Source organism: Microtus pennsylvanicus, chromosome 8 (assembly GCF_037038515.1).
Source record: "Microtus pennsylvanicus isolate mMicPen1 chromosome 8, mMicPen1.hap1, whole genome shotgun sequence".
Classification (NCBI taxonomy): domain Eukaryota; kingdom Metazoa; phylum Chordata; class Mammalia; order Rodentia; family Cricetidae; genus Microtus; species Microtus pennsylvanicus.
The window spans coordinates 64,137,926-64,151,462 of NC_134586.1; positions in this window are offsets into that span (position 1 = coordinate 64,137,926).

Consider the following 13,537-nt stretch of genomic DNA (forward strand, 5'->3'; position numbering starts at 1 on the left):
CTTTCTGTGGGAGGCAATCCTTCAAATATACTGTGTGCTCTTTGCACCGGTTAGCAACTGATATACCCAGCATGAACAACTCCAGGGAGGAAGGATGTCCCTGGGCTCAGAGTTTCAAAGGGTCCAGTCCATGGTCTCTTGGGCTTTTTGTATTTGGCAGAACCTCATGTCCATGGGGAAGTGTGGCAGAAGATAACTTTTTACTTCATGATGTAGAAGAAGGGGAGTGTGGAGAAGCCTGGGGATCAGGTATACTCTTCAAAAGCACGCCCCTAATGACCTACTTTCTCTAACTGGGCTCCATTTTTGAAAGTTTCCAGAAATTTCCCAAGTAGCACCATCAGATGGTACATTAAATACAGTGAGTCTATAGGTAGGACATTTCATATGCAAGCCTTCCTGTGTTGACCAGCTTTAACTGACAGCTTGACACAAGCCAAGAACACCTGGGAAGAGAGTCTCAATTGAGGGACTGTCTAGATCAGGTTGGCTTGTGGGTGTCTGTAGATTGTCTAGATCAGGTTGGCTTGTGGCCTTGACTGGAGGGGACTGTCTAGATCAGGTTGGCTTGGGGGTCTGTCTCTAAGGGATTGTTTTGATTGTTAATTGAGGTGGAGGAAATAAATGTGGCCAGCACCATTTCATGGACTGGGCCTGAGCTGTTTAAGAATGAAGAAAGTCAGTTAAGTAAAAGCAAGCAGGCCCGCCGTGATTTTTTTCTCTCTGCTATTGACTGTGGTCGTGATGGGACTAGTTTCTTGAGTTCTTGTACTGGCTTCCCTGGAAATTCTGGAATGTAGCTTGGAATCATAATCCAAATAAACCTTTCCCTCCCCGTCAGTTGCTGTAGGTCTGGGTGTTTTATCCCAGCAACAGAATGAAACTGCATGGAGTCTTAGCAGAACTGTCAAGGAGAACTTAAGAAGTCTCACCAATCTGTGCACAGTGTCTGGGAAGGCATTTGGAACATAAAGCAAAGCCGTGCCAAATTTTCTGGGAGGTCTGGGGACTCTCCAAGGTGAGTCTGTGGTATGCCCACTGTAAATGCACTTGAGTTTCGGTCAGCTATCTATCCTATTTAACAGCTGTAAGAGTGTGTGGGGCCCCGGAGGGAACTGCAGAGCTCAAGATAATAGATGGCAGAAGTGACATCTTCTGTCATTTCCTTCTCAACTTCACAGCCTCTGGCTGTGGAAGAAAAGTGGATGCAATTTTCCAACCCCATCTCTCTCCTCTCTCTCTCTCCCCCACCTCCCCCGCCTCTCTCTCTCTCTCTCTCTCTCTCTCTCTCTCTCTCTCTCTCCCTCTCTCTCTCACACACGCACACGCACACATGCACACGCACACATGCGCGCACGCGCGCACACACACACACACACACACACACACACCCCTCTGATGAGCATTAACCAAATGAAAGAGTCTCTGAGTAGAAATAAGAAGTAAGCCAGCAAGCTGCAGATCTCAAATATTAGGAAGACAAATGCAGTTAAATTATTGGACTTGAATAATTGCCCTGTATTACTAAGAGCAAACAGTCATTTCTCCTCCTGGCAGATATGAAGTCTCGGTATTTTGGGGCTGAACTGAGTTTTTGTTTTCCTTTCATAGAAATTTCCTGCTCGTGGGAATGCTTGATACTAGTCACAATGGCTCAGCAATGTCCGACGGGCTGTTATTGTAAAAATGTATCATCTAATGTTAGATTTGGCGGCAAATCTCTCAGATAATCAACTGCTTTATTTTATTTTGTTTTGTTCTGTTTTGCTTCATTTATTGTGGAACCTAAAGTTGTGAGACCTGGGAGATTTTTGAAAGAACTAACCACCCCGGCCACAGCAGCCAAGACAGAAAGCCAGGAAAGTCGGGTAGTCACTTAACTCGCATAGCTGAGAGCAGACACTAAGGGGACACACATTATATGTAGATTGTTGGGAGTTTACCACCACCTCCACAAAGACAGGCCTTTTCAGTGAGGCACCAAACCTCAGTGAAAAACCCCGAGAGGTCGGACTATTCCCACCTTCCGTTCCCACCTTCCGTCTTTTCTCTGAGCCGTTTCTGGTCTGGGAACTGGCTCTGTCAGTAACGTGCTTGTATTGTATGCAGAGTTCTGGGTTCTGTCATAGCCTGACATAAAGCCAGGCATGGTTGTACAGGCTTGTAATTTAGTACTGAGGAAGTGGAGGCAGGGAAATCAGATGTTCAAAGTCATCCAGGGACCAGAAGACCCTGTCACAAAAGAAAATACAAACCACAATAATTTCCTATGCTTTCATAAAATCTATGTAGGCCATTTCTTTATCATGGGGCAGTAAAATGTTAAGGTTTAGGGTTTAGATTTCACATTTCCTCTTTTAGCTTTTTATACAATAAAGATGTAGATTGGACCAGAGAAAAGGTTCGGGTTAAGGGCACTTGCTTCTCTCACAGAGGACTGAAGTTGGGAGCCCAGCACCCATATCTGGCAGCTCACAGCTGCCTGTAACTCCAGCTCCGGGACACATGATGCCCTATTTTGGCCTCTTCAGGCACCCATGCTCACATGTGCAAACATACATACACACATATAAACACTAAAATAAATCTTCTGAAAATGCTTGTATGCCCTGGTCACTCCACCAAAATGGAAGGACAGAACCCTACCAAAATCACCACATTAACTACTGTAGGCTTCAGGGCTTCCCTCAGAGAAGACACCATTTGAGGTCAGTGGGGGTAAATCCTGCAGTAAACATCTTTCTTGGCATCATAAATCTCTTTCTCAAACTCTGGAGCTGTCTTTATATATTCAAAGTTATAGAGCTCAAGCTAGCCAGACTGGCTTCTAGTGACGCTTTTGTTTGTTTGCTTGGAGTAATCTATTTTCAGTTAGATGGTGTCTAAAGAGCTTCAAGACAGATTCATAAAACACTTAGATTTTCTGAGTCTGACGCTTGTGTGCTATTGTAGTCCTATCACTGATGTAGTTTAAAAAAAACGTGGACCCTCTTTGAGTTTAAATTGTCCTATACAATTTTTTAAAAGTATCTTGTATGCACATGGCAAAACATACAAATTTATTAAAAAAAAACAATTAGAAGAAGGGCTGGAGGGATGGCTCAGCAGTTAAGGACATGTACTGCTCTTGCGGAGGACCAGGTTGGGTTCCTAGCACCTTCTTCTGGTGGCTCATAAAAGCCTGTCACTACAGTTCTAGGGATCTGACACACTTCTGGAATCTGCAGGCACCCACACTTGCTCATACATACCTACACAAAGATGCACATGCATGCAAATAATTTAAAAATAAGGAAAATAAGTCCTTTTTTAAAAAATCAAAAATAGTTAAGTAGGGAAATGATAGAACCAGAGTACTAGTCCAAATCCATTTGCAACACAAGAAGGCACGACCAAATGAAATTCAAGTGGCTTTGAATGATCACCCACCCATCTAGGGCATGTGATTTGACTTTTTCAATGTGTCTTTCCATTAGGATGTTTCAATGCACAAAATATAAATGAGTCTACTGTAAGAATATATGAAAATCGCACGAGTTGCTGAAAAAGCATGCGTAGCTTTCAATATGCATTTGGGAGTGTGGGAGCATGTTAGAAAACTAGAAATAAACACACACCTTGTCAGCGTGATTTCCAAAGCACCTGTCTTAATGGTGACACATTGGAGGCACCTGTCAAAACCAGGAGCAAGAAAACGAGAGGAATCAGCATTTTTGCCAAGTGATAAAATGCAGCTATAAGACACTGTGGCTAATTCCACAAGACATGCAGGAAAACCAACACAGAAAGTCAACAAAAATGCTCAAGTGTAGCTGGATTCATCATTAACTGGTAGATTGCATGGTGACTGACAATGTATAGGTTGCCTAAGGGCAAAAATATGGTCAGCATCTTTAAGGAATACTAGCCCCTAATAAGGCAGCTATTCTAAACCAATATTAAGCTGACATCTGTTGGATGGATGGAGCAGGATGCCAAAGTATACCTGAGTGAAGAGATCAACAATTCCAGCCCCCTAAACAACTATAAACTTGAACAAAACAACAATCTTCATGCTGTTAGGATTTACTGAAAACACACGCCAATTCCACAGTATATGTACTTGAAAAACTGTAGATTTTGAAGACTAATAGGAGCCAACAGTGTGCTCTTTGGGCAGCTCCCATTCTCCCTCCAGACTGTATCATGTAGACAGTCTGTCAGCGGATAGTCTGGCAATGTGACAGCTAGCAATTTTATTGTTGAGGTTTTGCTAGGTGTGGTAGTAATTCTGCATCGCTGTGTCAAAATTTGCACGGTCAGTTTCAAGGACTTCCTGAAGCTATTTTGAGTTGTTTACCTTCTGTGGAAACAATCTTTCCTGGGAAATGTAATGTTTTAATCTTGGAGGAAACTGTAATATAATAAAAGCTGCTTTCCTCATGGCAGTCAGGGAACAAGGAGTCTAGAACAGGCTAGTAATATTAGTTAGATTTTCTAGAAGGACAGATATGTGTTTCAAATGGACAGGCATTCTTCAAACCTTTCAAAGACTACAGAATATGGCCTTTAAAATGTTTTAATAACTTAGGACTTTTCATGACAATGAGATACATCTGCTGCTGGCAGCACTAATTATTTCAAGAGGAAGATGGACATCAAAAGAGGCTACTTATGGAGTTTGCTAGCCATTTGGGCAAGAAACTGCTCTTGCCTGGACTGCTTGATGGTATTCACAGATAAATGACTGCTAAACTTGCCTAAAGGTTAGACAGTCCTTTGGAGTTTCTGCTTCATAAAAGAATAAAAAGAGTCCGCTCGACATTCTGCAGGACACAAAAGAAAGTGACTGACAAACTGCCAATATGGCATAACTGTCTTTATAATTTCCTGCTTCGTGGAAAAGTCTGCCAGATACTATGGGCCTAAGGCTGAAGATGGGTACTCTAACGGTACAAAAGAACTTTGGGTAACTGTCCAGGCAGTGAGATGTCTCTGTCATATCTAGAGTTTTGGAAATTGCTTACAATGTACTTCCTGTTTACTTAGATAATATTATATCTTTCTGGAGTCTTTGATGGAGTTGAAGAATTTATAATTATAGTTTTTCTTAGTTATGATAAAAGATAAAGCAGATATAATATTATAACTATTATTATTGATTGATACCTTTTTGTTATATGTAATTTAATTATGTTAAAGTTAAAATTTTCCTTTTTATTTAAACAAAAAAGGAGAGATGATGTGGGATTCCCCTCTGTATGCTGTGAATATCATTGGCTAATAAAGGAACTGCTTTGGTCCTATAGAAGAGCTATAGGGGAACAGAGCGAGGTGTGGAAAACTAAACAGAATGCTGGGGAAAAAGGAGGCAGAGTCAGAGAAGCCATATAGTCCCACCGAAGTCAAATGCCAAAACTTTGCTGGTAAGCCACTGCTACATGGTGACATACAGATTAATGGAGATGGATTAAATTAATATGTAAGAGTTAGCCAATAAGAAGCTAGAGCTTATGGGCCAAGCAGTGATTTAATTAATACAGTTTCTGTGTAATTAGTTCGGAGCTGAGCACTCAGAAACCAACAAGCGACCTCCTTCCAATAAAGACACTGGTAACATAAGCAAAGCTGGGATCTGGGAGCATGAACCATCTGATGGAGGTGCACCAGCAGCCTGGAAACCCAGTGTATTTATTATAAGCTCCAGGAAGGAGTCTCCGTAGCAACTCTTGGTATGGTCTTTCTGTGGGGGAGCAGTCTCAGGCTGCACTCATCTGAGTGAGGAAGCTGAGGCGAGCAAGCTACAGCCAATGCTTTCCACATGCTGTCGACAGCCATTCTCCAACCAGGGAAGGCTTTGTCATTCCCATGGGCCTAAGGCATTAGCCTCTATGACAATGCTGTGCTCAAGCCAGCAATGCACACTCACTCAAGACTACATCCACTCTCCACACCACTCCATCTTTTGATTTTAGCTGTGATTCCTTTGAACAACTAAATCATAAGCAGAGGCAGTAAGCAAAGGCAATGGTAACATGAACCAGTAGAACTGCCCTGCCTCTCCACTCACATCCCGGCTCAGAGCACGGCCATGGCCATAAGAACTAGTGTCTTGCAGGCACACAACTGAGAGAAAGGAGACAAGCCAGGGAATTCAGACTCTGGGGGGGGGGAGGGGAGAAGATGTGGTTGTGGACTTGGTCTTTGTGGGCATCTGCTTTCCACACCACCAGGATGACTTCTGGAGAAAGCCTGACTCCGGAGGCTGTTAGCATCTCAAATCTGCTTGGGGAGCTTTTAAGAGGGTTAAAGAGCTTCTGGGTGGAAGCAGCAGCTTGGTTCAGTTCTACGGCTCCACTGTCAATTATTCCCTCGTGCTGTAGAAGTTTACTTATTTTCTTTCAGCACTTACAGGTGCTATTGCATTATCCATTGCTAGCTTGGCAGCTTGCCAGGGCTTGCCAATGATGAGTTCTGCATATCAGCTGGTGTTTCCTGTATTGTTAGTCAAGAGCCATGGTCCACAGGAAGCCCCCCATTACAGTTTTACATCAAAGCTTCCACACAGTTGCTGACAAAGAGTGTCCTTCAATGTCCAATGTCATAGGTCTTGGGTCCTGGGATTAATGTTTGAAAATTTCAAGCTATTTTTTTGTGTTTTTTGTTTTATTTTTTGTGTTTTTTTGTGTCATACATGTAGACAATGAACTATTTGTATAATGTATATAATTTCCTTCCTCCGACACCCACCACATCTCCCAAGTCTTCTAAGAAAAACCCAAAGCAAAACAACAACAACGAACACCAAGAAGAACTGCTCATAGGTACATGATCTGGGCCATCACTGGGGCGTGGTCATACCACCCAGGAATAATATTCTCCATCCCTCATCAGTTCCCAATAACTGTCACTAGGAATGGGGCTTCAAGGACTCATCCCCACACATGCTGAAATTTTGGCCGACTTGGTCTTGTGCAGAGAGCTGAGCCACGTGAGCTCCTGAGTGTGATCTCCATGTCGTGTGCAGAAGACAGCATCTCACAGCCTCCTTCCCCATCTTCTGGCTCTTATGTTCTTTGCATTTCCTTAATGTTCCCCGAGTGAGATTAAGGTGGCACTCAAGCACTTGTTCAGTCCCAGACTCTGCGCTGCTCAGTGAACTGTGTCCCTGTAGAACAGCCACTCTGAAGCCAGGACACTTTCACTGTTCGTTACATGGCTACCATAAAAAAGACAAATCTATGGCAGAGCTAAAACCAGAAAGCCAATTAGCTTTATATCCACATTCACGACTTATATGATCCTTTACTTTCTTCCTTTAAATATTATTTTTATACTTTTTTATTTTTGAGCTTATAATGACTTCTTTTCTCCTCTTCCCTTTCCTCTCTTTAGTCCGTCTTATATACCCCTTGCTCTCCCTTAAATTCATGGCTGCTTTCCTTTAACTGTTTTGCATGTGTGTGTGTATTACTAACACACACCACACACACACACACACACACACCACAGTTTAAGGCCCCTCCTGTTGAGTGAGCCTTAAGTCCAATTAGAGAGTTGTTAGTTACCAACAAGGTGTGCATACCACTATTGCACCCTTGGGGTAATCATGTTTCATTGGTTGTTGTTGTGGTTCATAGCTGGGGAAGACTGTTATTGCTTCCCTCCTTTGGAAACTTGCTTGGTGCCTGCTGGTGCCATGAAAACTATCCCCAGGGAGCAGGCTTTCAAGTCAGATCCAGCTTGCATCCTCTGGGTTTTGTATCTGAGCTACAGCTGCTTCCCTATTTGAATTTATTTCCCCTTCTTTTTATTCCACGACTTTAGATTTTTACCTTTCACACTTTCCTAAATTTGCCTGTATGTTGTAATTATTTTCTTACTTGTTTCCTGGGTCGATGGCTCATTATACTTAACTTTTATTTAAGAATGAAAGATCTGATAGGCAAAAGAAAAAAATAGTCTATGGACTATGGCTGAATAGGAACACAGTTAAAATTAAATCCGACATTCTAGTAGCAGCAGTCAGCACACCTAGTTCACAGATCTCAGTTGCTTGTTCCACTTCCTAGCAAAAATAACAGGGGTTCTTAGAAAAAAGGATTATAATGGATGGGGGAGGGCAGAAACTGTTCAAGATGGTCCTCGGCATCTTACAGAGCCAGAAAGAAAGATGGGTTCAAAGGTTGAAAGATGATGAGAGCACTTTCTGTTCTTGTAGAGGACCAGAGCTGGGTTTCCCAGACCCCACAAGGCAACTCACAACCATCTGTAACTCCAGTTCTAGGGGATCTGACACCTTCTGGCTTCTATGTATTCACACTGCACGTAAGTGCTCTCTTGCTCGCTCTCTTACACTCACACTCACACACACACGCACACACACTAGAAGGGTATTTAAACAGGACACATGTCAACTTAAAGAGCCCCGCAAGTGCAAAACCAAAACTTTAAAACATTAGAGTATAGCCAAAGTATAAAATTGATGTTTCACTAATAAAATCATTTGAGGAAATGTAGTAATGAATGGGAAAGAAAAGACAAATCTATATGCAGGAGAACTCTGAGATCCCCACATCTGCACAACAGCTTCACAGAAGGGACAACAGTCCTAGACTCTTAGTGCAGGCAGCTTCTTTCCAGAGAGCTCATCTGGAAGGGGGCGGGGAGAAACTTCACAGCAGTAGAAACCTGACTAGCAGGAGATTAAGGCCAATGTCAAGGCATCTTGCTTAGCATATTACCTGGTGAAAATTTGGAGGAAGCAAACAGGCACTGTCTTGTCAGCCAGCTTAACCAACAGTTCAAAGAAAGATGGTCTAGCAGGAGGTGAAGAAGAGTATGGAATGAGACAGAGGTCAATGTTAGAGACAGAGATAGAGAGATAAAGGAAAATGGAGGGAGAAGGAGAAAACAAATGCCTTGGGGGACAAACACTCCTTGCTTCAATTCATTCGTTTTGGTTATGGACAAAATAATAGTATTCTTTATTACATTTTCAGATTCTGTACCATTGAACTTTGCTTATATTCATTCCATGATTTCCCAATCCCTCTACTTTCAGCCTTCCTTACTTCCTCAGACACCCCTTTCTGCTTTAGTATCATCTACACGTATGTGTATGTATTTAAATCTAGCTTCTGAGTACGGGAGAGAATTGATGTATTTTGATTCTCTCACCCCCCCATTACCAATTCTTGTTCTCTCCTTTCTTCCTTTGGTCCATTTCTTTAGTCCTCACAGCCCCTCTTCTATTATCATTTCCTTGGACATATTCTTAGGTTGATGGGGTAATGAGCCAGGAAGTAGAGGAAAGCGGCATCTAATAGAAAAGAGAGGAGCTATGTGCTGGATCCAAAGGCACTGGAATGAATTCCTCCCAAGACTTGACCAGCAGATGGGCTTGCTCATCAGGGAAGGAAGGAAGGAAGGAAGGAAGGAAGGAAGGAAGGAAGGAAGGAAGGAAGGAAGGAAGGAAGGAAGGAGAGATTTCAGATAATAATCGGAGAGAATAAACCTGTCCGTGTCCAGCGAAGGATATCAAACCAGGCGTTACAGACTGGAGGTCTGGCAAGCTTGAAGGTTGAGCTTGACTATTAGAAGTTCAGAGTTGACCTTAGAGATGAGCTGCCATGGAGTGACAATGGCCCAGAATCAGTGAGGGAAGAGTCACTGGGGGCAGGTGAGGAGACACATTTCCCTTCCAATTATCAAGACCGAAAGGCGAATAGAGAGATGGAGCGGCAGCTAGATTTCAAATGAAAACCACTCCGATTTTAAAACAATCTCTTAAATTGTGATGTGTTCGAGAATCATCGTACATTGACAGTAGCTGACACAAATCTTTATTTTGTTTGCTAATAAGACTTCCGGAGCGACATTGTCAAGGAACTACAAATTGCCTATCATTCATCCAAAGGCAGCGAAAATTATCTCTGCGACTCTAGTGTGTGCATAAGCCTACAAAGCCAAGGATTTCTGAACTTTAGATTCAAGTCAGTATTTTTTTAAGGTGAGTATTCAACAGACATACTTCCTTATTCTCCACAATAATGAATTTCTTTTATCTCTGTTCTATAATCCCTAAAATGGGCTTGTCTGAATAGGTTAACATTGGGGGAAAATCAAGGAGAACAAAATAAATGCTTGAAGATTGCACCAAGGAGCTCAAAACAAACTTGCAATCTGGCTAACAGGTCCGGTGCAATCTTTTTCAACCTTCCTCTGAAACATCAAATGAAGACACAATACTGGTGGGGAGTGAGGGGCTGACAGAAATTTCATCAGCTCCCCCAAAAAGTCAATTTATCTAAAAGATGATAGAGGAAAAGAATGTGGAAGGGTCATCCCACAGAAGCTTTGTTAAACCTAATAGGCACTGTTAAAAGAGCAAAATACGACCTCCCTCCCCCACTGCCAATGTCCTGGGGGAGCATATCAGAAAACCCAGGCTGCTCTCCACCCCACACCTCCAGCTATACCTAAACAACTGCTTCCTAAATGAATCCACTTACAGTCAGTAATTGCCTAGAAACAACAGGCCAAATGTATAACAAGGAGTAAGTAATCAAGGGGAAGAAATCTTAGAAGCTAAAGTCATCCGTGGGAGCAAATTGAAAACATAACTTAACGGTCTCTAATAAGACTCCACACAGAGGTGACTGAAGCACCACACAGCAAGAATACAAGACTGGTTCCTGAGAGCGCAGGTGGATTAGGAAGGCCTGGGGCTGTCACTAAAGGGGTCTCTCAAAATGCTCTTCTGGGGCTGCCCAGCCTGCAATTCAAGCAGACTTGGAATGCCTGCAGAATGTCTGGACTCTATAGCCTCCCTGTTGCCAATACAGCCATGGAGAACCTCAGCTTAGGTTCTGTTTGCTGTGCCACCCTTGATGTTGGCTTAAAGAAGAACCCAGGGGATGACGTGAGTGGAGAGACAAGAAAGGGCACTTCCACGCATGGAGGAGGATGCTGATTGGGCTAGAGCAGGGTGAGCAAGCCTTTCGACAAACAGCAGGAGAGCTGCCCTGAAAACACAAGCCTGCTGCAACAGAGCCAGTACAGGCAACACACAGAGAACTGCCTACCAAGCTTGACTTGTGTCCTTAGTACCCACTATCGTTGCCATTTCTACAGGCCCAGGCCAATGGCGGCAGAAACGCTGACAATATTAGCAAGTCACACTAATGGCATTGTTGATCTTAGAAGATGAAAAAGCTTAGCTTATCTGGCAACGTGCCCAGCCAAAAATCAGACCAAGTCGTGCCCAGCAACCCATTCATGTAGGCAGAGGAGGGGGCCGCCCTGTCTTTGCTGAGGCAGAGTAGATGTGCAAACTGCCAGCTAGCACCATTCTGTCTGACCACCATGGAGGCTGCTTGGTATTCCGGAGCTGCCACTGCCACAGGTGAGTGGAAACTGGTTGATTGCAAGCCTGATTCTTTAGGTGAATGTTAGATTTCAACAGCAAATGCATAGCATGCTAAATAGTAAATCCTGAGGATCTTGGGTAAGCACAAAAAAGCTATGCTCTTGGGAAATGTCCCTGTTGGCCATCTTTCTGCATCCGTGTGTCTTTTTACATCCCCCATGGTGCTTTAGTTACTGTCTCGGTTAGGGTTATTTATTATTGTGATGATGACACACCATAATCAAAAGCAAGTTTTGGGGGGGTGTTATTTGGTTAACATATCCTGAATCATATTCCACTGAGGGAACACAAAGCAGGAGCTCAAACTGGGCAGGAACCTGGAAGCAAGAGCAGACGCAGAGGCCATGGAGGAGTGCTGCTCCCTGGCTTGCTCCTCACGGCTTGCTCAGCCTGCTTTCTTATAGGACCCAGGACTACGCTGCCAGGGGTGGCACCAGCCCCAGTGAGATGTTTTTTTCCATATCAATCACTGATTAAGAACATGCTCTACAGGCCTACCTACAGACCAGTCTTAAGGAGGCGTTTTCTTAATTAAGGGTTCCTCCTTTCCCACGACTACAGCTTGTGTCAAGTTGACATAAAACTAGCTACCCAGTTATTTTTCCTGTTGATGTGACAAAAACCCTGACAAAAGCATTTAAGGAAAGTTTATTCTGAGTTACAGTTCCAGGGTACGGTCATCATGGTGGAAAGTCATGGCCGCAAGGGCTTGAGGCAGCTGTTCACATCCAGTCAGGAAGCAGAGGTAGATGGCCAGCACTCAGCTTGCTTTCTCGTCTCTGTTTAATCCAAGGTCTCAGTGCCAGGAATGGCGCCATCTATAGTGGATGACTCTCACTTCAACATACCTGTTGCAGAGAATCCCCCACAGGCATGCCCTCAAAGGTCCCCCATGTGGTTCTAGGTCTCATCACGTTGGCAGCTGAGATTAATCATCAAAGGTGGTATTGATCTACAGTGCTGAGAAACCCCCTGTTGATGCCACAACCTGCTTTCTGGTATCCCACTCAAATATGTCCACATTGTGGCTATGAGATTTGTCTATCAGGGTCTGCTTTCTAAGCTTGCAATGTGTGGAGGGATCTACGGTGTCTTTCACAGACTTCAGCTTGTTTGTGCCATAAGTGGCAAACACTCTTCTGCAGCCCCCCTTCCCTTTTGGGAGCTTAAGAAGAGAGCAGGAAGTGAAACATTAGGCACAAAGAACCACCCAAAGGCCTGGAGGGGCTCATGTCCTGGGAAAGGCAGGTGAGCTCCCTTGCAGAGACTGTAGAGAGCAAAACAAATGGAAAGGTAAGGAGAACTGTGGGGAGTGGCATCAGTAAGGGGACCATCTTCCATGTTATAGGGACCAGCTCCTTAGGCTGCTTCAGCAAATTCCTATAAGTTAGTAACTTCAAATAGTGCGGATTTGCTATCCTACAATTCTGGAGACCAGGAGACTATCCAGTTTAAAGAGTTCAGACAAGGGCATATGTTGCAAGGAGAGGGCTGTTGGCCACCACCCGGCTAGCTTAGCTCAGAAATAACCACACAGAAACTGTATTAACTAAATCACTGCTTGGCCTATTAGCTCTAGTTTCTTATTGACTAATTCTTACATCTTAATTTAACCCATTTCTATTAATCTGTGTATCACCGCATGGCAGTGGCTCAGCAGGAAAGATTCAGCATGTCTGACTCTGGTGGCTCCATGGTGTTCCTCTCTGACTCTGCCTCCTTTCTCCCAGCATGCCATTAAATTTCCCTGCCTACCTAAGTTCTGCCCTATCAACTAGAACAAGGCAATTTCTTTATTCATTAACCAATGAAAGCAACACATAAGCAGAAGGACCTCCCACACCATAGCTCCAGGAGAGCAGGCACAGAAACATCTTAGCCAGGGTTTCTATTTCTGTGATAAACACTATCATTAAAAGCACCTTGAGGAGGAAAGCGTTTATTTCAGCTTAGGTCCACATCATAGTCCATTAATGAGGGATATCAGGGCAGGAACTCAGACAGTTCAGGTCAGGAATCTGGAAGTCGAGGCTGGCACAGAGGAGTGCTACTATGACCTAATCATTCTGCTTTCTTATAGAACCCAGTACCCCCAACCCAGTGCGGCACAGCCCACAGAGATCTAGG